The 24,244-nt window shown below is 38.2% G+C and overlaps 1 long non-coding RNA gene across 1 annotated transcript in view; it reads right to left on the bottom strand.

The window, feature by feature from the left end:
- The window catches only part of LOC138920415 (uncharacterized), a 39,981-nt gene extending 20,118 nt beyond the window's left edge, over positions 1-19,863 (bottom strand). The window contains exon 1 of the long non-coding RNA XR_011431566.1: positions 19,726-19,863. This is a non-coding gene — a long non-coding RNA (uncharacterized lncRNA). The remainder of the gene's footprint in view (positions 1-19,725) is intronic.
- Positions 19,864-24,244: the final 4,381 nt, after the last annotated feature.

The following is a 24,244-nucleotide window of genomic DNA, read 5'->3' as shown; positions in this document are numbered from 1 at the left end:
TGTAGCACAGATATAAATATAGGTACACAGGTGTACGAATACATGCACACCTACGTATATATGTATGTATACATATATGTCTATGTACCTGCATGTATGTCTAAGTCCCGTTCACAGAAAGGCTTAAAGGCAAAGCCATCATACTAGTAGTGAATACCCCTAATGCCCAGATCTTAGTCTCTAATACTGTTGCCCACTAAAGAGAACCAGGAATCTGAGGTTCCTTGACACTAGACTTCAACTGCTGAAACTAAAACTTTTTAATTAACTTTAAAAAAGAAATACAGTCATGCACCACATAACAATGTTTTGGTCAATGACAAGTTGCATGTACAACAGTAGACCCATAAGATTAGTACCATATAGCCTAGATGCGTAGTAGGCTATACCATCTAGGTTTGTGTAAGTCATTCTATGATCTTTGCACAATGATGAAATCGCCTAACAATGCATTTCTCAGAATGTATCCCCATTTTTAAGCAACGCATAGCTGTAGTTATTAATAATGATTAAAGATCTCTAAATTCTTTCCATGTTCTTTTGAAAGGTATATAAGGACCTTCAACATTTAATACTTTTAAATCAAATCAAATTCCTAGAGCACTTTGGTAAATAACTAGTTAAAGTCTTTGAAGAATCCTATTTTATAATTCAAAACAGAAGTAAGCTGTTGATATGAGTTTACTGAGTTTTGGGATAAAAAAATTCAATATGCTGAGAGACATACTACTCTGTCTATACCTATGTCACCAAAGAAACTATTTAGGAAATTAACTTGTAAATAGAGTAGTCTTAATGTGGAAAACAAATCTTTCTTTTGCTTCAACAGACTTTTTCTAGATTAGGTAGAAGTTATTCAGGAAGATCTCTGATGTATGAGTCAAATCAAAGGTTTACCATTAATGCTTTTTCTAACATCCTTGAAAATAACTAAGTGAACCTTTTTTTTTTGAATCCAAGAGAGTTGACCATATAAGGAGATTCCAGTTGTATACCATTTCACCCCAGGTGACCTCTTATTTTGCATCCTATCTCACTTGATTCAACTTTTTGGCACCAAACTTACAGTTTCTTTGCCAACAATAGTTAGCAGCCTTAGTAGACTAGTAGATTTTGGGGTGGGGGGGTGGTGAGGAAGATTGTCACTGAGCTAACATCTGTGCCAATCTTCCTCTGTTTTATGTGGGATGCCACCACAGTGTGGCTTGATGAGTGGTGTTAGGTTCAGGCTCAGGACTGAACCTGCAAACCCTGCACCGCCAAAGCGGAGCACGTGAACTCAACCACTATGCCATCAGGCTGGCCCCTGGACCAGTAGATTTTGAAGAGTGGCCTGCCCCAAAGGAAAAAAAGTATATGGTCTTAGCATGCTCTTCTTGTAATGAGTGTGGCTGTGGGTTCCTTCCTGGAATCCAGGTTCAGATGGTGTCAGGAAGGAGCCCTGAGAACCCCCACAACCCCTCACAAAATGACTCACTCTCCTTCCTATTGCTAAGGTCAATGAAGGAAGGACTGACCTAGGCCCCAAGGGGGAGAAACCTCTCACTGAGCGCCAAGGCACCATCCCAGGCAGTTCCACCTAAACTCAACTGAGGGTCTGACTATAGTCAGCTGGCCAACGGATCAGCAAGCGTGGGTGTCCTAAAAACGCAAAACAGGAAGGAGAGCTGGATTTCCTTCAGGCCTAGTAGATCATTCTTCAGAGATCAAAAGTGAGGTTAAATGAATTGCTCGAGCCGAAACAGTGGCACTCCTAGGGCTAAAACGCTAATCTTTGGTCTGGATCCTAGAATTTTCTCTGGAACAGAATTTGTGTGGTGCTGATTTTTATGTAAGCTGCTTTAATCAGCTAATGGATATAATGTAAACAAGTTACTAAACGTATATAAAGAAACTGTTGAAGTAAAATTCCTAATCTGTGAAAATCATTACAGATGAAAACAGATGCCAGCGATATAAAGAAAATGAAAAAACTTTTAAAGCATAGCGTGTCAGCATTGAAAGAACTCTTGAGAGTTATCTGCTGCAGTGATGTCACATGGGGTCTTTTGTCGTTTGGTTTTTTTATGGTTTTGCGTTTTTGGGGGGGTGGAGGGAGGGAGAGTTTTGCTATTTTGTTTTGGTTCTGTTTGTTTAGCTTGTTTTAAAGAGCTCCCCCTGAGGCTTCTCTTCATTCCTAGAGACTCAATCACCCTTTGAAAACCTCCCTTCTAGTTCAGCCCCTTTGTTTTATTTCAGGGGAACTGCAGGCCAGACCCCACCGTCCTTCAGTAAGAAGCAAAGATGTTACTTAATGAAGTAATGAAATGAAAATACTTTCTCAATCTATTCTTACTGTGCTGCAAAGCGAGGCAGAGGGAAAGGAGAGAAAGGGGAGGAAGTCGGGGAGGGGGCTCCATTCGCCGCGCCCCTTGCCCAGAGCTCTGTCTGGGCTCAGCTCCGGACAGAAGCCGGCGAGCCAAGCGCTACCCGCCGGCCGCTCCCCGCTCCCCCCCGGGGCCGAGCTTGGCGGAAACAGGCAGCCACAGAACGCTAAAGACCGGCCACCCCGCGGGACTCCGTGGCCTCCAGGAGACGGGGACGTGGCCCGAAGGCCGAGATCCGCTTCCTGGCTGGGGGCGGGGGAAGAAGCACTGCAAGGTGCAGGCTCATTCCTGGAGCGAGGATCAGTAGAGTGAACGGAATACTGCAGGGGATTGCAAAAGCAATGGAAAAGCTGGTCCCTTCGGGAATGGAGTTCACAGTCCAGTTAGGATATGTGTGTGTGTGTCTGTGTATGTCTGTGTGTGTGTCTGTGTGTGTATCTTGATACTAGAAAAGAATCCCCAGAAGCAAATTCTTAGGAGAATGTTGTTGAGATGTTCCAGAACTGCTTAGTATATATGGAAATCCTGCTGGATTGACAAGGCAGTGCAATCTTCAAAGGTTTTTTGCAAAAGGTGTCTGTACATTACCAGGGTTTGAGAAATACCAGCCCAGTTGCATTGCAATTGTTTTGGAAGAGTGATGAGTTAAAATGCCTAAGATCCCATTGTTAATCCTGAACCTGGGGACCAAGAGAAGCTAACCTGATGCTCTGACTAAGGAAGCGACTGTCTGAATAATTAAGTTACATGAAAGAATCGTAAACAGAAAGGGTCATTATAAAACCTGTCAGGCCCAAGGCCCTTTCTTTTCCAAAAGTTAAATATTTAAGCCAGTCAAAACGGACATTTATTTATCTTGAAGTTAATATCTTCGAGGTATATTAATGACTCATTTATTGTGTATTTCATTCAGCAAATTTTTATTGACTAACATGTTCAAAGTGATATAGGAAATACGAATGAAGACTACGAAGAGGGTCCTGTAACAGTCGACAGGGAAAGAGAATGCACAGACAGCCCTTTACTGGAAAGTCAATGTGTCGTTATGTGCCAAAGAGGACAGAGAAGTTCAGTATGTGATAAAGTTACCATTAAAAAATAAGTAAAGAATAGAAAGGTTATTCCCTATATGGTGTGGAAATGAAATGATTGCCAAAGTCATGTCAGACTTCCCATCACACCATACTCCTGAAATTAATTCAGAAGGAATAAAGAAGTATTTTTAAAAATCATAAATCAACATAAAGCAAATTTAAGTATATATTTATTACCTTAGAGTGGGAAGAACTTTCTAAGTAAAATCTTTGAAAGAAATAACGATAAAAAACACTGATAGGCTTGACTGTAAAAAATGTAGAACTTCTTTAGGAAAAAACAAATGAAATCAGAAAGAAAAGCTAGGAAAATATTTAACAACATAAGATACACAAAAAGTTTATATCTTTATTATAGACCAAGATTTACAAATCAGTAAGTGAGCCCTGAAATAAAGACTTGTTTAAACACCATGAAAGGCGAAGAATGACAATTATAGATATAAATATTTGAAAAAGAATTTTCAAAAAAATTGAAAAATAATTCATTCTCACAAAAAGTTAAAGAACTCAGATGCACTATTTCCTACATCAATTTATCAAAAAGTTACATGTTAATATTTTATGCTTATGAAGTTGAATTAAAATAAGTACTCATTTTCTGGAAATTGAATTGGAAAACAATTCCTGTGGGATAATTAAGAGATAGACACTAAAAATCTTCCAAGTATTCAAACTCTTGAACGCAGTGAGTGCCCTTTAGGGAATTATGCCATGGAATAGTCATAGATTCACGCAAAGATTTGTGCAAGTGACAATTACTGTCCAATGATTTTGGAGACGCATAAAAGAAAATGTAAATTGTAAAAGAAATGGGTTACAAAGAAATCCTAAGTTTGTGTACACATTATACACACTTGTATGTGTCATTCACACATATCCACCCAGAAGGCTGTAGGAAATATTACTGTATGCTGACATCACTGGGTCCTGGAATTATGATTGATTTTCCAAGATTTTTATAAAGAACATGAATCAGTTTCATAACCAGAAAAATAAAATATTATCAGACGGAAAATAATACAAAAGAACAAAAATAACAAATTATCCAACATTCTCAGGAAACAAAACAAAACTTTATAAAAATAAACTTTTAAATTGACTTTCTAAAATACTACACAATTTAAAACGAAGGACTTTTGCAACTTAATCCCAGAGACAATGATTATTCTTACTATAATAGATCAAAAGTCTATCATCATCATCATCATAATGATCATTATCATCATATTATGATTAGTATAAATGTTTCTTCAAATAGGTATCTTTTATGATTTCCGGTGACTTCTCACATCATTTTTGCTTTCCCACCCCTCCCCCAGCCACTCCAACCACAACCCTATAGAACTCAACATGGATGTCTGATGCTCCCAGGGCCTCAGAGTTATGGTGTCTCATCTTCCAATTCTAAACACGTGATCCTTGCAACAATGTCATCTGGACAAAGGCTTTTAAAATCTTGAAAATATGTATTTTCTGGGGTGTTTTTGCCATCACCTCAGCCAGAAGGAAAAGGATGTGGGCTTCATTTGCAGTTATGGGGACAATGAAACACCTTTAGAATTTGGTGCATTTCAAAAGCATGACTTTCACCCCACCAGCTGAGGTGTAGATAATATTTCTTGGTAACGAGGAAAATGAGTAAAACTTAAACTCGAAGCATAAACCAAGTTTCATTTGAGTCAATAATTTTTAACTTTACCGTAACCAAATTTCACACCGGAAAAGATGACCAGATTAAAAGAGCCTTTCATCTAGTTTTCACTTCTTTTATCCTCGTTTGCATTCAAACATTGTTCAAACATTTTTTTTTTTCAGCTACTCAGCTACTCCATGAAATGTGTTCTCCTTGTGACCTAACCACTCTGTGCATGTCAACACACATTTGCCAGGCATTGATTATGTTCAAAATACTGGAAATATAAATGTGTCCTAATATTCACAACTAATAGTTGTTGAGTGCTTACTCCATTCTCGGCACAATTGTAGTATTTTATTTAATCCTCAGAGCAACAGTCAGACGTAGAGGGCCTATTATTTTCAACTGCTAATCTGAAAATTCCATCTAAATTTACAAAACTTTAGAGATAAAAGTTTAAATGTATTCTGAAGTGAGTTACACTTTCTAAAAAATGTAAAACATAGGTTTCATTTTTCAAACTGACGAATGACATGTGAAACACAAATAGGCAAATGTGTAATCTTAGAGGCAAGTGTGCAGAAAGACCACCTTCCGCTTACTCACTGTTTGAATTCAAGAATGATGCTTGCCGTTGATGTCCTACTACAGGTGTTTCATTGTTAGCATTTTTCCAGGAGTTGGAAAAGTGTGAAGATGGAGGAGAAAGGAGAGAACAACAGAATTCAAAGTCTTTCAGCTGCCAGACGCTCTAGTGAGAAGTTTGTTAAGGTGTAATTGGAAATAACTGGTTCAACCAAGACTTTGAATTCACCATAATCTCCAAGATCCAGCCTCCCATATCAAATTTGGAAATAGAAGTAGAAAGCACTTACATTTTTTAATCACCTATAAAAGCTAGGAGGTTTCTGTACATTATCCCATTCAGTAATCAAAATTTTGTGATGTAAAGAACTCATACATCTCAACAACAAGAAAACCAACAACTCAATTAAAAAAATGGGGAAAGGTTTGAACAGAGATTTCTCCAAAGAAGATATACAGGTGGCCAACAGGTATATGAAAAAATACTCAACATCATTAGCTAGCAGGGAAATGCAAATCAAAACTACAATGAGGTATCAACTCACTCCAGTCAGAATGGCTATAATTAACAAGACAGGAAACAACAAGTGTTGCAGAGGATGTGGAGAGAAGGGAACCCTCGTACACTGCTGGTGGGAGTGCAAACTTGTGTAGCCACTATGGAAAGTAGTATGAAGTATCCTCAGAAAATTACGAATACATCTACCATATGATCCAGCTATCCCACTGCTAGGTATTTATCCAAAGAACTTGAAAACACAAAGGCATAAAGATATATGCACTCCCATGTTCAGTGCAGCATTATGCACAATAGCCAAGACTTGGAAGCAACCTAGGTGCCCATCAAGGGACTAATGGATAAAGATGTGGTATATATGCACAATGGAATACTACTATTCAGCCATAAGAAATGATGAAATCTGGCCATTTGTGACAACACCGATGGTCCTTGAGGGTATTATGCTTATGAAATAAGTCATAGGGAGAAAGTCAAATACCGTATCATCTCACTCATAAGTAGAAGATAAAAACAACGACAGGGGGCTGGCCCCATGGCTGAGTGGTTAAGTTCACACGCTCTGCTGCAGGTGGCCCAGTGTTTCGTTGGTTCAAATCCTGGGCACGAACATGGCACTGCTCATCAAGCCACGCTGAGGCAGCGTCCCACATGCCACAACTAGAAGGACCCACAACGAAGAATATAATACAACTATGTACCCGGGCGCTTTGTGGAGAAAAAGGAAAAAATAAAATCTTTAAAAACAATGACAAACAAACACATAGCATTGGAGATTGGATTGCTGGTTACCATAGGGGAAGTGGGGGGGAGGGCAAAAAGGGTGATTAGGCTCACATGTGAGGGGATGGACTATAATTAGTTTTTGGGTGGTGAACATGATGTAATCTACACAGAATTGGAAATATATTACAATGTACATCTGAAAGCTATATATGGTTATAATCCAATGTTACTGCAATTAAAAAATAATAATAAATGATAATAAGTAAATAAAAATTGGCACTGAAAAAAAACTTTGTGATGTAGTAGGTGTTCATAGTCATATTTTATGGATAGGGAAGCCAAGATCACAGAGATAAAGTAGTGTATTCAAGATATCAAAGTTGTGATGTCCTGAGGGAGGGTGGCAGAGAAGGCTCAAGGAAAAATTCAGTTTTGAGGAGAGGTAGACAGGGGTTCAAATTAGAGTTCTGATATATTCCTGCTGTGTAACTTTGGACTAGTTCCTTAACCAGTCTAAACTTCTGTTTCCTTAACTATAGAATGGAGATAATAATACCTATTACATAGACTTGCTGTAATAAGTAAATAAGGTAACTTATGTAGAGTAGATTCTCCATAAACCACAGTTGTAATTCCTACCCTCTGTTCATATTGAATGACGCCATCTCAGGAATTCTTTGGTTTTAAACAACATACACCACATTTTTTAAGGAATGCATTGGAAAGATATGGCATGAAGTAGCTCACAACTTCGAAGGAAACTTAAATAACTAGGCTTCTTGCAGGGCAGGAAAGAAGCACCTGTCATCAAGGCAGGTTGGATAACCTCTTCAGGACACGGCCATGGCAATGAAGCCTCCAATCCTTTTCCTTCCTTAAGACATTTCTAAGATTCAAGATCTGAGAGAGAGTGCCACTTAGCCTATCTTGGATCACATACTTGCCCCTGGTGAAAGGAGTCCAGTCACCTGAAATGACAGTCTGGTACACCTCAAAAGACAGGTCATAATTGGGAAGGCGTGATTCAACAGGGAAAATTGGACATGTCAGAGAAGGAGTAAGGAAGGCTGAGCTGGCAAAAACAGCAGGATCCACAACAAAGTATATGTGGGTGGTGTGAGAAAAGATACAGGAAAAAACAATTCTGTGCAAACCTCTTTTATACCATTGATCAAAATGTTTTACAAGTGTTCCTTGATCTGGCTCCCCCATGACATGGTGAACTCCTTGAGCGCCGGAACTGCTTTGTATATTTATCCTCAGTAGATGTCACAGAGTGGGCTCTCAGCAAATCTTAGACTCACAGAAAGTTTCCATTTCACCGCACAAGAGTGTTGCAATGGAACCATTATTGGTTAGGTCCCGTAAACAAAGGAAGAATATTCATTTACACGAATCCTGTATATAGATGAGTCAAATTCAGGGTTAGATGATGAATTGCATTAGGTAAAAGTTCAGTTTTCAGCCTCTAGAATTTTGTGAGTAATGTAGATGAGGGAGAAAAATATCTTAAAAATCTAGTAAACAACAGTGACAACCTTTATTGTGTACTTTGATATGTACAACAATAAATTTACTCCTAGCTAGTTACTTTTCAAAGTCAAAATCTCATTTAAAAAACAAATAAGATGCAGACAGAAAGATGTTGGCCCTTTATATTCATCTATGGTGGGGTAATGACCTAATTTATCCACCACCCCAACCCAACAGCTTGCAGCTCCAAAGTGTTTTCTCACAGGAGCATGTGTGAATATTGATTTACCCATACCTCTTGTCAAGTCCCTTTAGTGAGTAAGGATATATTTCAGAGGATTAGAGATACAGCCTAAAACCTTGGGATGGAGTCTAAAAACCTGGGCGTTAAAACCAAATGGCTCATGTGGGAGTCAAACACATGTTTATTAACATTGGACACTAGCAATTGATAATAACTGACTGCCCGTGGTAATAACTGTTTTTATAAAACTTAATCTAAATGAGTTTTAGAGTTAGAATTTAAATGAAAATTTATGGAAGATTTTATTTCAAATAATTCATTACAAAATGACCTTTAAATTTCATGTAATTAAATAACAAGTAAATTTTTCTAAGAAACTAGAATTTTTTCCTTGTCCTCATTTCCTGAAATGATACCTAACTAGCTTGGGATTGTATATATGTTTTTCTGTTGTTTGATGTATTTATCATCATAGCTCCAAAAGGTACAGGGAAAAACTTTTAAAACTAGAAAGGAAATTCTCCCTTTTCTATTATCGAACAAAATTGTTAACAACCTTTCAGAACACATCGCAATATCCTTTTTCACCATCTTTAAATATGGTCATTGGGAATTTGTAAATATTGCCTCCTAAGAAGAAAAGGTTGTTAATTAGAAATGAAAGCATTCATTTTTTTTAAGGTGGAAAATTTCAATTAACAAAACATCAAATAGTAGATTTCTACATGTCAATGCTAAAGAACATTAGTCCTTATCATCAAGTTGTCAATAAAAAGATTGTATGAGACTAGGACAAAAAGGGAAGTGTTCAAATAATGGTACTTATCACCTTGGATTTCCAGGGGGCTATAAAATGCTCTTGCTGCCTTACCGCCTCTGCTTCCAAGTGTGAAGCAGATAAGGAGAGTGGCCCTCTTTCTTACTGATTGCAGGCCTAAAGCAAAAAAGGTCCATTGACTTTCCTGGGCTAACAAAGTCACCTCTAAACTAAGGGAACATCATAAATTCTTTACTATTTCCAGTGATTAATTTTATATGTCAGCTTGGCTAGACTATGGTACCCAATTGTTTGGCCAAACACCAGTCTAGATGTTGCTGTGAAGTTATTTTTTAGATGTGATTAACATGTGATCAGCAGACTTTGAGTGAAGTGGATGACCCTCCATAATGGGGGTGAGCTTCATCCAATCAGAGAACTCTGACTAATTCACAATCTTAGAGTGTTTCCAAAGTTTTTGTGAATGGAGAGCAAGTGACTGTCTTTTTTAAATTTAAAATATTTCAAGTAGGTGATTTTTCCTGATTGATATTTTATAAATCTATAAATAGCACACATTTTCTCTCACTTCCTTGTTGAAAACCCACAAATGGCTTCCCAACCCCCCAAATCCTTAGCACAGCCAACAAGGCACTGTGTGATTTGCCCCAGACAGAAGATTCGTCTAGCAAGATTACTGGCATCAGGCATTTGCACAAATCACTTCCTACTGCTGGGTATGAACAATCAATGGAACAAAGGATGCCTCAGACTGTGCCCTAGAGAACACAGAATTAAAACAGCTGGGTGTAGATGCTCTTCATAGTTTCATAGAGTATCTGAGTAGTTACCTTGCTAGATATTTCTGTCCAGACAATGGGGTCCTGCCCCAGAATCTGATTACCTTTTACTCTGAGAACTGCTGGCTACCTAATGAGAAGGCTTTTCTCATTGGTGCTCATTTCTCCAAACTCCATTTCCACAACTCAATCTGTTTTGACAAGACAACATTCCCGTTAGGTGTGTTGCAATACTCCTGTCTCGTTTTCCTAGGGGGTTCACACTCTGATCACTTTGAGGGAATTTGAGAAACACCCTGCTGCCTAACAATAAATAGAAGCAACATCTTGGTCTCATTAGCAGCACACTGAAAAAATTCTCTTAAGTCACTACCACAGAGGGTACCTTACATATACTTTGGATCTATTTTTATTTTCTTCAGTTTGGGTGAGAAATGTTTTCTGACACAGCCCGTGTAGTCTGAGAGCAATGTTCCTATTTAGGATCTAGTGCTCCCGGTACACTGATCAGGTTGTCCCATTCCTGAATCATATGGCCATGTGGTTTGTCCCTATCTCTGAGTCATTCAGCATTCTCTCCAAAGCCTTTCTAAAGATCCTCTGTTGTCAACATAGTTGGAAAAACTTAGCTTGTCCCATTCCCACTCCTCAGCAAGCAGAGGGTAATGTTTACCTTTTGAGAGATAGACTAATAAAATGTCCTACAACAGAAGCAAAAATTTGTAGAAATTTCCCAACAAAAGACTAGTCATAAGGGGGCCGGCCTGGTGGCGTAGTGATTAAGTTTGTGTGCTCTGCTTTGGCAGCCTGAGGTTCACTGGTTCGGATCCTGGGCACAAACCTGTGCACCACTCATCAAGCCATGCTGAGGTGGCATCCCACATAGAAGAAATGGAAAACTACAACTATGTACTGGTGCTTTGGGGAGAAAATTTTTTAAAAAGAGGAAGATTGGCAACAGATGTTAGCTAGGGCAAGTCTTCCTCACCAAAAAAAAAAAAAAGTCACAAAGTGGAGTCTGCACTTAAAACAAAAAGAGAAGTCACAAAATGGATGTGTGGAAAGTTGCAGCCACACCCAAGTCCATCAGGGTTGCTATACCACCATATCTAAGGGCCGTAACACACACACACACACACACACACGCACAATGACAACCGCCACCACCACCATCATAACAACAATAAAGAAAAGGGACAAACTTCACATAATCCTAATCAATTATAATCACAGGAGGAAACCTTGACCTAATTCAGCAAAATACAGATTGTGTGGCTGTGAGTATTAAATGCATCGCCGGAAGGAAGAAGGTCTGTATAGGACCTAGAAAAAGAGAAGTAAAAAGCAGGAAGTGGTCAGCGTATCTCACGCATTATCCGAGGGGGAAGAGCCTTGAACCTTGAGCTTGGAAATTCGATTCCTCTGGGCAGAAAATAAAGATAATAGCTTTCACTCATAGAGTTCCTACTCTGTGCCAGGAGAATCCTAAGCACTCTTCACTTACTAACTCACTCAATATGCATAGCAGCCTATAATTAATTACCTTATTATCCCCATTTTCAGATAAGGAAGCTGAGGCACCAAAAGTTTAATTATATCATTTGCCCAAAGCTAGGAGTGGAGCTGGACCGGCATCTAGATAGCCTGACCCCAGGATCTAATCTCTCATAAGAGAATATACTAAAATTGGAAAAGATTGCTTCCCTTTCTCTTTGGGAAGTGAGAAGAGAAAACTAGCATCTATTGAGCACCTGCTAATTGCTGAGTGATGCCAGGGGTTTTCCATGTATTGTGCTGGAACACCCTTCTGAGTCAAACCACCCCATCCTCATTTTACAGAGGTAGAAACTAGGCCTCAGGGAGGTCCTTGGAGAATCAAGCACTTTCTTGGGGATCACTGGGATCTTGTCAAAAACAAAGCCAGTGTGTTGGTTCCCTTTCAATCATCTTGAAACTAAGCAAAAAACAAATTTAGTGTGTTAAACAGACCCTGCGCAAGAAGACAGAGTCTTGAGATTGTGGTCCATCTGTTATCTGATATGGACCAATGGACCAGTCGATAAAACACACACACACACACAAAAGAAACAAAAACAGGAAATTCAGTTTGGCTATCTTCTGAACTGGTCAAATTGATTTGAGCATGACCGAATTTAAGAGAGGCCATTCTACTGATTATGTGAGTCACCAGAGAGTAAATGAAAAAGACATCTCAGAGTCTACAGAAGTAAGCACGTTTTAAATCTCTCCAATTGCTCGGTTAGCACCACAAAGACTCATTTAGATGTAGGCGAGAAGGTCCAAGGTTACAATAGAAGTCAAAGCTGGAGTCAGCATCCATGAGTCTCTCCTACTATAGTGACTTACCCAGAGATTTCTCTTTTAAGCAAATTTACGTATTCTTTCAAGGATAAAAGTAATGTATTTTATAAAAGGGTCTATGGAAAACAAAGACAAAAATTACAGGACCCTAAAATTCACTATCTTATGGCAATCATGTTAATATCTGAGGCTGAGACAGTATTTTACGATGCATGCATTTTAGACAATATTTGGGTCACACTATGTACACATTTCTGTGTCTTTTTCACTTAATATTTTATCCAGAATATTTTTCTATGCTATTAAACATTCTTTAAAATTTAACGCATGCACAATATTTATATCATAGATAAACCACAGGATATCTTCTACTGTTGCGAATTTGTGTTGTTACCAGCTTGCACCGTTACAAACCAATGAGACAGAAGTAGTAAGAGCATTTACACATTGATCTAAAATTGGTTAATAAGGGAAAGAATCAAGGATGTATCATGCCTTTTCAGCATGGACAGTTTTAGAGTAACCCAGTTGTCGGAGAGGGAAAGTTTTTTCTTTATAGAAAATCTCCAATTAATTCATGCAAAAGGATTGGTAGAACTAGAAAAATAGCATTTTGTAAATCCTAATGAAATAAGGGATCTAGGCAATGATCATTCATGGATGTTACAGGCAACAGTTATGTAAAAAGTCAGCAGGAAACAATGAAAGAGAGCTCACCAGAACATAAACATCAATCTTAGCATCACTAAAAGTGGGCAACCAGAAATTACGTGCATCTTGGTGTGAACAGGAAGTGCAAAGCACCGCGAGTAGTACTCTTGCCAAAGAATAAAGACAAAAATGAGCCTGACTCGAGTCAAGTCTCACTCTAAATACTAGTTTACAGGAAAGAAGAGGATAGAGAAAAAAATTGAATGATACCATGAAGCTGACATTAGCTAAATCTGGAAGGTAGGACATCTACAGGGCAAGTGATTTTGTTTATTTATCAGATAAATAACAGAAGAAAAAGGAAGGAGGGACTGCTATACAGTAGAAGAAACTTAAGAGACACAACACCAACAGATGCATTGTCCAGACCTCTTTTGGATTCTAATGTGAAGAAAACAGTTATAAAAAGACATTCTTGAGACAATGAAGGAATTTGAACATAAACAGTAGAAGAAACTTAAGAGACACAACACCAACAGATGCATTGTCCAGACCTCTTTTGGATTCTAATGTGAAGAAAACAGTTATAAAAAGACATTCTTGAGACAATGAAGGAATTTGAACATAAACCCATTCAATTCTCTTAGACTTAATAATGGTCTCTGGATACTTTCTAGAGCTTTTATCATACAGAAGCATTTATGAATAAAATATTAAGAGGCCTTGAATTTCCTTTAAAATACTCCTGCATAGAGAGAGAGATAGAAAGAGAAGAAAGAAATGAAACAAGACTGGGAAAATATTAATAATTGTTAAAGCTGGGTAGTGGGTACATAAAGATTTATTGTACTATTCTCTCTACTTTTATATTGGTGTAAAATTTTCCATAATAAAACACTGAAATAAAAATCTGTGTGTGTGTGTGTATATATATATGCAGATATCTTTGCTTGAAATTTTTACTAAAACCACAGAGTATATTCCTAGAAAAGGAATTATGAAGACAAAAGGCATGGACCTCTTTGAAGTTCTAAAAAAAATCTTTAAGTCCTTTCCAGGAAGTTTGCACCATTTTATAACCCGACCAGTATGCATTTGTCCATCTCACCAGGTCATCACCAAAATTAAGTATATAATTTGAAACATTCATTCTATTTTGATAGAGAAAGGGAATCTTGTTTTGATGAATGGTTTCCTTAAAAATTGGATTAAAATCTTTTAATTAAAATTAGTCACATATTTCTTCTTCACTGAATTATCTGGTTATATCTTTTATCCATTTTCTATTGCAGTCTTAGCGATTTTTGTCTTTGATTTGTAAGGACATTTCATATATTAAAAATAACAGCCTTCTTAGTCTGATGCCAAATATTTTCCCATTTATTGTTTGATTTTTATTTTGTTTATTTTATAAATATTCAAAAGTAAATTTTTATGTAATTGAATCTATAGACACTTGTCTGTGCTTTCTTTTATTGCCTTTATGCTTAAAAAATTCCTGTCATCTCCTAAAATGAGGTAAATATTTGTATTCTTGTCATTTTTTTAATGATTTTGTTACTTTTACATTTTTAATCCGTCTGGACTTCATCTTGGTGTGTGGCTTATAATGTCAATTTGGATCTTATTTTATCATTTTCCAAATAGTTAAGCCAATCATTTTTTTCTTTTTCTTTCTTCTTTCTCAGTTTTAAGATACCTCCTGACACATAACAAATCTCTCCACGTACTCTTGTATGTTTCTGACCTTCTCGATAACAGCTCCCTCTTACTGTTGAATTTTGTGCCTGTACCACATTATTATGGTTTCATACTTGGTGAATAGAGATGGAGTTTTTAAACAAACTAGGGTAGGAAATGATAAAAACAAGGAGAGAGCAAGAGATTATTACAGCATGGACCAGAGATTCATTTCAGTGTATATCATCTATATCACCCAATATTTTGTCAGCATCCGTACAAAAGTTGTGTGCTCTAGAAGAGAGAGCAAAGACTCTGGGGTCGTTGTATAAAGAATCGGAATCTGGTTTTATTTATTAACTGGCTGTGTGTTCTTGGACAAGGCACTTAACTTCTCTGATCCTGTCTCCTCCACTGCAAAATGAAGAGAATAACATCTATACCACGAGGTTCTTGTAAGATTCAAATGTAGCTGAGAGGTAGCTGAGAAATTCTTGTAAGATATAAAACAGAGTATTTTTTAGACAGAAATATTGATAATGCCTAGGATACCGTGAAAAGCAGTAACAAATTCATTAGAAAGATGCTGGAGATGTTTGCCATGACTTTTTCAGTAATTTCTATGATAAAGATGTCCACTTTTAGGACAAATGGGCATTATTAACCTGCCAGCTATGCTGAAGGGAATTAAAAAACACGCAAAAGATCTTGTTCAGCTTTGGGGAGCTCTGCATCATTAATGGAATTAAAAATTTTGCAATTAACTTTACTCTATGTGGTCAATTGACGGATACATGGGACAGACTAAAATCTGACTTCATTACTTCGTGCCTCTGGGCAACTCCCAACTTGGCTTCACCTGTGTAATGAGGCATTGTGAGTAGAAGAGAAAAAATCCCCGCTACAGTTGTAAACAAATGGATAGATGTTGGGCTTAGAGTCATCCTTAAAAATACTTCCAACAAGTAAGCTTCATATAAACTCTCTTCTCTTCTCTGGTATCAGAAGCTGTGATCCGTGCCTTTAAAAAGATGGAAGGGGCACACACCCAGCCAGCAAGGAAGGATGACACACAGCTGGGTCTTGGGGAAGCAGCCAAGCTTCTGGCAGAGTTTGGAGTGTTTGCCCTCCTCCTCCTGCTTTGACAACTTTGCGGCTACCTACAGCTGAGCGCCCTGCTCTCATAACCATCAATCCTCAGTTTTACTCCCGCCGGCTTCTCTTCTCTTCTGCCCAACCAGGCGCTGACTCCTAGCTGGCTTCCCCAACTTGTGCTGTCCTCACTTGGTGTGCCTGGCTTCCTCACTTATGTCAACAAGTCCCAGCGTGTGGGACACGAGTCGGAGCAAACTTTCAATAAATATACTTAATGCACCGCACTGAATTTCAAGCGAAAAGCAGAAAAAGTGCTGCTAAAAAGTTGAAAGATGCCTGTCTCAAAATGGAATGAAGCAGCCTAACGCAGCCACAGCCAGTAAATTACTTGAAGGCTGAATCCTAGTGGAACGTAGATTTCCTGACGGCTCACAGTTGCATTTCTCTCAGATCAGAAAGAAGAGCTTTAAGTTAAAAAAAAAAATGTGTGAAACAAAGCAGATGCAAAAAACTTCTCAGCCCAGCTATGCTTGTTTCACTTTTAGTAATGTAGTCTCCAGAGGGATTTCTTAGTCTTAAGATGAGACTAATTGAAAGGAGAGAAGAATGGTATAAAGGCTGTATGTATTTAGATGTGAACCATCATAGGAATCCATACTTCAATTTAATCCTGTGCTTCAATTTAATTCATTCAATGTATTCCCTGTTGATCTAACTAGATTTATACTTATATGCATAAGATTGAGTTGAATATAAACAAAATAGTCATGTGTATCCTACTTTGAAACCATCAACCCAAACCAGAGCCCCATATTGACTACCCAAGGAAATAAAGCCATGTCCTTTCTTCTTATACTTGTCTTGAAATTAAAAAGCCTTCTTAATTATATTTTCTTCTAATCTCTCAAACTCCTCTTAAATGCCCACTATATGATAAGCATAACTAGGCATTTGCCCACACGTTTTCTCATTTAAACCATATAATAGCCCTGGGCAGTTGATGTTATCATTTTGAATTCACCAAAGAACACAAAGCTGAGAGAGCAGAACTGAAGTTTTAACATAGGTCCTCTGATTCTAAGACCTTTCCATAGCTTAGCTTTCCTTTCCTAAACTTTTTGCCCAGTTCAGTTAGTAAATGTGGGTGTAAAGTGTTACCACTATTAGTAATAATAACAGCAAACACATCAGGAGAATGTGTCATTATAGAATATATCTTAAAATATAAGATCTTGTTTTCCCTCATATTTAAAATTGGATCACTGATGTTCAAGCAGAAAGAAGACTCCAAATCCAGTGTTTCTCATCACCATGTGAAAGCAGAGTAAAGGCAAAAGGCCAGCAAAGGCAACTGAAGATAATCAGACATTCCTGAGAAGAAATTCAGCTCTGCCTTCGTTAACCATCTCTCTTTTCTGGGTAAGTCACTTCACCTCTCAGAACCTCAGTTTCCTGACCTATAAAATGGAAAAAATAATTTCTCCCACAGGATATTGACTCAAGGGTTAAATCAAATAGCCTCTAAATTACCCTAGTACATGCCTCAAAAATCTCAACTGGTATGGTAAACTTTCTTTCTTTCTTTTCTTTTCTTTTCTTTTCTTTTCTTTTTTTTTTTTTGGTGAGGAAGATTGGCCCTGAGCTAACATCTGTTGCCAGACTTCCTCTTTTTTTGCTTGAGGAAGATTGTCACTGTGCTAACATCTGTGCCAATCTTCCTCTATTTTGTTTGTAGGATGCTGCCACAGCATGGGTGGATGAGCAGTGCTAGGTCCACGTCCAGGACCTGAACCCATGGACCCCAGGCCGCTGAAGTGGAGGGCATGAACTTAACCACTATGCCATTGGGCCAGCACCAACTTCCAACTTTTTAAGAGCAAGTTAACTGATTTGCAGAATAAAGATGGATCAAGTTAAAAACATACATTTACACACATAACACTGTGTGTGTGTGTGTGCCCATGTAAATTAGGAGAATATACATGATAATTTAAAAAATATCATGACAATTGTTGCCTCTGGGATCAAACACACAGCGCTCTGACCTCAACTCCAACTCCACCAGGGGCATCTCTGTCTCCTTGGCCTCCCCCAGCACCTTCCCATCCTTCAATCTTACTATCGCCGCCCATCACCCTATTTCCCAATCCTGGTCAAGATTTGGTCTCATTTCCCTCTTCTCTAATAGCTGCTGCCTAACCTCCCCACTTATGCAGTTCAGCCAGGGAGATGATTTGGGTCATGTCCCTCCCGTCCCCTACAACAGTTAACTTGCACCCACATGATGCAAAGCTTTTACAGATTATTGGGGATTATTTGTGACCTTCCGACACTTTGCCCACTCCAAGTCCCCCCACCCCTGCCAAACACCACATACCACCACTATCAACACTTTTCTCTGAGTTAATTTATATTTCACTCTTTGATTTTTCCACACCTTGCTTTCCAAGTGGCCCGTGAGCTTATGTCTCTACACCTTTATGACAAGGAAATAATTTCCTCTTGAAGATGCATCCTATTTGATATCTTGATAACTCTGAAAAATTGCTTTCTTCTGCTTGGCCAAACTCTTCTTTTGGATAATATTAGTCTGAGTTTTCTCTTCCCTTTAATGATCCTTTAAAAAAACAACCTTTATCTAATCCCTTTTCCATGAAGTCAGGTCTTCAGATAAGATCTATATAAATCAGGTTGTACCACAAAGGCATCGTGCTAAGTGAAAGATGCCCATCTCAAAAGATTACATCCAGTAAGGGCACACTTATATGACGTTCTGAAAATGCAAAACTATAGGGACAGAAAACACATCAGTGGTAGCCAGGAGCTCAGATCAGGGTGGGGAGGAGCACTAGTGTCTGACGACAAAGAGGCAGCATAAGGGAATTCTTTGGGGTATAGAAATTATTCCGTATCTTATGTTGGTGTGTTGGTGGTTACGATAATCTAAATGTATTAAATGCATGTAATAAAACTCATAGAACTATACACCAAAAAGAGGTGAATATTACTATATATAAATTTCAAAAAGAGTTACATTTATTGATCTCTTACTATGTACCAGACACTTATCATGATTCTTTCATTTTCATTACAACCCAATGAGATAGGTAATGTTATGTCATCTTCATTTTCCAGATAAAGAAACTGAGGCACAGAGAGGTTAACTAACTAGCCCAAGGTCACAAAATTTGATAGAGGCAGAGCTTGGATCTTAACCAGAGCAGTCTGACCTCAGAACTGAGTATCTTTACCACTGTCCTCTGCTGTGTCTGAAGAATGAGAAGGAGCTTCATTTACCCTCCGTCAATGAAACTACGTGACCTATTTAAGGAGTACAGCATCAGACAGAACCACATCAACACAATGAGCTTGCAAATGAGCTTGCAAATGGAGCAGAGTATACACCACCAAGACAGGCATATTTCTGGGCCACAGAAAGTCTTAAATGCTGTTTTATATAACAATATTTAAACTTTCCAATTTCTGATTTTCTTTGCAATAAAATGTCTCGTTAACATACTGAATAAGTTTCACAATAACTTTCTAATGCTTAGGGACTCCGGTATGAAAATCTTTCCTTACCGTGCCTTAAGAAATCCTGATTCTGATGTAAAGAAAACACCATATATCCATTGGAAGCTCAAATAAATTGTTTAAAATTTCAAAAATCTTATTCCACTCCTTCTCCCTCCCCACTTCCCCGAAACTAAATCCTTCCGGATATTTTTTGGAACTAAAACCTCTTAGTAATGAGAGAAACGGATAAATACACCCACGTCTGGTGCCTTGTGGTCATTCTTACACATTCATTTAGGTCTTTCAGTGCGTGCTGTCTGCATCCCCCCAGATTCTGATCCATGCACTGTGCAGAAATAAGGCCAGCCACTGCAGGAGAGATATGCAGAAGAGCAGGCTGCATAATTCAGCAGCAGCAGCAGCAGCTGGAAAGAGAGAACAGAGGGAAAGAATTGTGACAGTTTTTAAAACCCAGAGTTACAAAGAATGCCTAAATTTGGTGAGCACAATCTCGAGATAATAAAAGTTGCCTAGTTTTGATGCAAAGTTGGTTGGAGAAAATCTATGTCTGGATTTTCGATGTTCAATGCTTGTTCATGATGGATTTAGTCACTTCAGTGCTATGCCCAAGACAGATCACACACACAGTCGTGCACACATTCTTCACCTCCAAGTAAGAATGAGCTGAGATCGATGTGACATTTCTGCCTCGGATCTACCTTCTCTGAAATGTTCAAGAGTTTAATGAAGCGATTCTCAGCCCACCATCATCCTCCTCCAAACATCTTTAGCCTGAATCCCCTTAATATTTAGAGACAGTTGTAATAAATTCTATTATACTTTATGTAATCTGCAATTAAATTCCATGCAAAATCACGTCAAAAAAGGAACCAAAGAGAGATCTGTGGAAAGAATCTAGTTGGTCTTTGGAACCAAACAGTCCTGGCCCCATTCGTCACTCTATCATTTACCGTCAGGGCAACACAAGACACATTACTTGAATTCTCTAGTCTTCTTTCTTCTATGAAAGTGCTTTAGCCGTATTGATCTTTCAGGGCTCCAGTAGTATCAGATGATGCTGACCTAACAATGTTCTTGCCACATCCTAGGTTCTCTGTAAGTGGTGGTTATAATTACAGTCAAGGAAAGAAATCCTACAGAGGGAACAATGTGCATCCATGGCTATTTGCAGCTTTATTTCACAATATTTCCTTAGGCAAATTTCTCTACTCTCTGTTTCAATATCAGGTTTGATCTTGTCATAGAGTCATGGGCTTTTCGGTGTTAATTATTAGTTACCAGCACACCTCCCATGCAATACAATGGTTTGGGGTTTATGAAATCAGGCTTGCTGGAGAAATATTTAAGAGACGTGAAATGAGTTTGCAACCTGATGCAGCTAGCAGGGAGATTGCACAATCTTAATTCACAGGCGCAAGCACACACACCCACACACCCAGGAAGTGCGGGGGGTCTTGTGGAAATCAGTAGCTTATCTATTATGTGCACTCCGGAGCTGTAAACAAGACCATGTGAGGGCTCAGCTAGAATGCTTCCTCTGAGTCAGTATTAAACAAACTTCCGAACTATTAGGGAAGGAAATAGAGCCACTGTACCCTAAAGACACCCAGGACAGAGAGCCAAGGATTGTGGGAGCTGTGTTCAACATTCTGTCAGAGACTGAGGAAACAATTAAAGTAGGTTTCGTACTAAAAACGAAATGCTGCTTAATAATCAACAGCTAGTGTGAATTAGATTAGGTTATAATCTTCATGTGAAGGGTCCTATCGGAAATTTACATGACTCATTATGTGGAATGGCAGAATTTTTAAAAAGCTCTGGTGTTTTACTCTGTGAGAATACTAGCACAGTTTTGTGTTTGGTGACAATAACGTTAGTGTCATGGTCTCTAACATGATTTTGGGTCAGAATGATTCAGAGACAAAGATCTCTTCAATGGTTAAAAAATAAAACACTAGGAAATCACAGATTTTTCGCAGCCAGCATAGCGTGATGCAGTGGAAAAACAGGCTTTGAAATCAGAAGTGTTGCAACTCTGCTTTTTCTAGTTTTGTGATCTTGGGTGAGATACACCTCCTTACTGACATTCCATTTTCTCATCTATAAGATCATGACATTCATGAGGTTCTTATTAAGATCAAGTTAGATATTAGATGAGTAAACATTTTGACAAATATGAAGAGCTATATGAATATGAGATTCTGTGATTCATAAAAATGTCCTCAGGTCAACTATAACAGTAAGAAATTAAGTTTAGAACACCCTGGAATTGTTTTTGTGTAAGGTAGATAATAAATTCCAAAGCTTATATCCCTTTCAACCTGCAGTACACTTTGGTTTTTAGGAAAGAAAAAGATGGGTATCACCTATAACTGAAAATCTGCAGTTATAGCTGAATATGGAGACCATAGCTCTTACTTACATATAATTTTTTTCTGAGTTTTAGAAGACTGAATATAGAAATCACAAATCACAAAATAAGAGGAAATACTTAAAGCACTTTAATCCTTACCAATGTCCATAGAGTAGGATGTTTCATTAAGAGTCGTCTGGGTGCTCAGACAGTAAAGGACATTACCATTTCCGGCAACCCAAAGCTTGACCTCACACTTGGACTTCTGAAGGTAAACTTCCTGAGAGGAAATTAAATACAGAGAAGCTCTTCCAGTTTGGGAGACCAATTCTGCCAAAAACACTGTAAGAAACATTGAGACTAAATTAATTTTTTAAATTTTACCTAAAAATAGTAAAGCCAACCCAAAGGGCTGCGTTGGGATTTTTTAAAATTTAGACTAGGAAGCGAAGTCAAAATCATAGATGTCCAAAATATCCTTTTCTCCTTGTCTATGTCCCTATAAAAATATGTTCTGAAGTGAGATAAGAGTTCCTTCTTCTCTCCCTATAGTGTTTTTACTTAAACTCTAATCTCCAGGCCTTAAAAATGAAAACATTCAACCAAAAAGAAAAGAAAGAAGAGCTATAGCAGTCATAACTTACAAATGTGACATACACAAATCCAATTAAATATGAAATTGGGTCACCCTATTTTTAGGACTCAATCTAGCCAGGACCATGCAAGCTTGCTTTCTTCTCTAAAGTGTGGTGTACCTTCAGGGTTCAATGGACACTTTGAAAGGTCAAACAGAGTCCATCCTTCAGGCAGATGAGATGCTGTTCTATTTTTGAAAGATCTCTAGAGAAGGAAATTCCACAAGCTTCCCCAGTTACGCATTCCAGTGTCTATCAAATCTCACTGTCTGAAAATTTTTCCTTTTCTCTTATCTAAATCCCCCCTGCTGTAACTTAAGCCCGTTCCCTCCTGTCTGGTCCCTAACGGAGATGGCCATCATCCTCCTCAGATCACCCTCCTCACATGAGGCTCTTTCAAATTCTGCAAGCCAGAAACCGCTTGATTTCTAACTCTATCACAGCTCTTTAATCATTGTTGTTACTCACTTATCATTTTCTTCTAAATTTTCTTCCTCCAATCCTGTATTCATTTCACATATCCTTTTAAAATAGTATGTTTTTAAAGAGCAAAGGAAATGAAAATTATCCAGTAACTTTACTACACTAAAACAACCTATTTTCAATTTTCTTTGTTTTCATCCCTCCTCAGTACGCATACATACATTGAACTATAATGTGTCATTTTATTGAATTTATTTCAAGTTTTTAAATTCCTTCTTCAGTTTGACAACCCAGAATATGCCTAGAATGAGCTAGTTTATTGTTATAACTTTGACAATATTAGTATAATCATGATTCGAAGAATTTTCTTCTTTATTCAAGAGAATGAAACGCTTGATTACTAAGTATCGAAGCACTCTGTTAGGTCCTAAGAATTCAAAGCATTTAACACACAGTCCTTGCCCACAAACAGGTCATAATGAGACACACAGCCAATTAATTAGAATGAAAGAGGTCCTGTATAGATGATTCTTGCATCTACCTATCCTGTGCAAACTTATAGGTTGATTGAGAGAGCTGGACCTCAGGGGAGGACTGACACTTCAGAAGCCAGGAGCAGAGAGCCACCTGGCAGGTGATCACGAGGGGCAGGAGTTGTAGATAAATTGCCACAGATCTCTCCCACTAGGAGGTCAGACCACCTCAGGGACACAATGCTCAGCACTATCCAGAATTTGACTGGGCCCCTGTGGGAGGATGTTTGGTGAGAGACTGAGCTCAGTGGCAGCTGCTTCTCAAATCTTTTCTGAGATGAGAAACAAGCTTTGATTACCAGAATGGCATGGCAAATTTGTGCAACTGAAAACAAAGGATGATTAATAGGGTAAGGTGATCTGTGTAAGTCTTACTTGAGGATTCACTTAGTAATTGATGAAACAATCTAATATCATCAAGAGAGCACAAATCCCAAAGGAAAAACTGGCTCTAGTGCCATCACTCTTCGGGTCTGACCTGCACTTACTTCACCTTAAAAGTTGATGTTGTTTTTGTATGTATCTGTGATTTAGATTCTAGGAAACAGCAAATATTGAAAATAATACATTGTATTTCCAAAAACTGAATACACAATCCTTTCTTTCGTTTTTTTTTTTTTTTTTTTTTTGAGGAAGATTAGCCCTTAGCTAAAATCTGCTGCCAATCCTCCTCTTTTTTGCTGAGGAACACTGGCTCTGAGCTAACATCCATGCCCATATTCCTCTGCTTTATGTGTGGAATGCCTGCCACAGCATGGCTTGACAAGCCGTGCATAGGTCCACACCCGGGATCCGAACCAGCGAACCTCAGGCC

Source organism: Equus caballus, chromosome 23 (assembly GCF_041296265.1).
Source record: "Equus caballus isolate H_3958 breed thoroughbred chromosome 23, TB-T2T, whole genome shotgun sequence".
In the NCBI taxonomy this organism is placed as follows: domain Eukaryota; kingdom Metazoa; phylum Chordata; class Mammalia; order Perissodactyla; family Equidae; genus Equus; species Equus caballus.
Note: the sequence above shows the minus strand (reverse complement) of the source record. Positions and strands in the feature narration are given on the sequence as shown.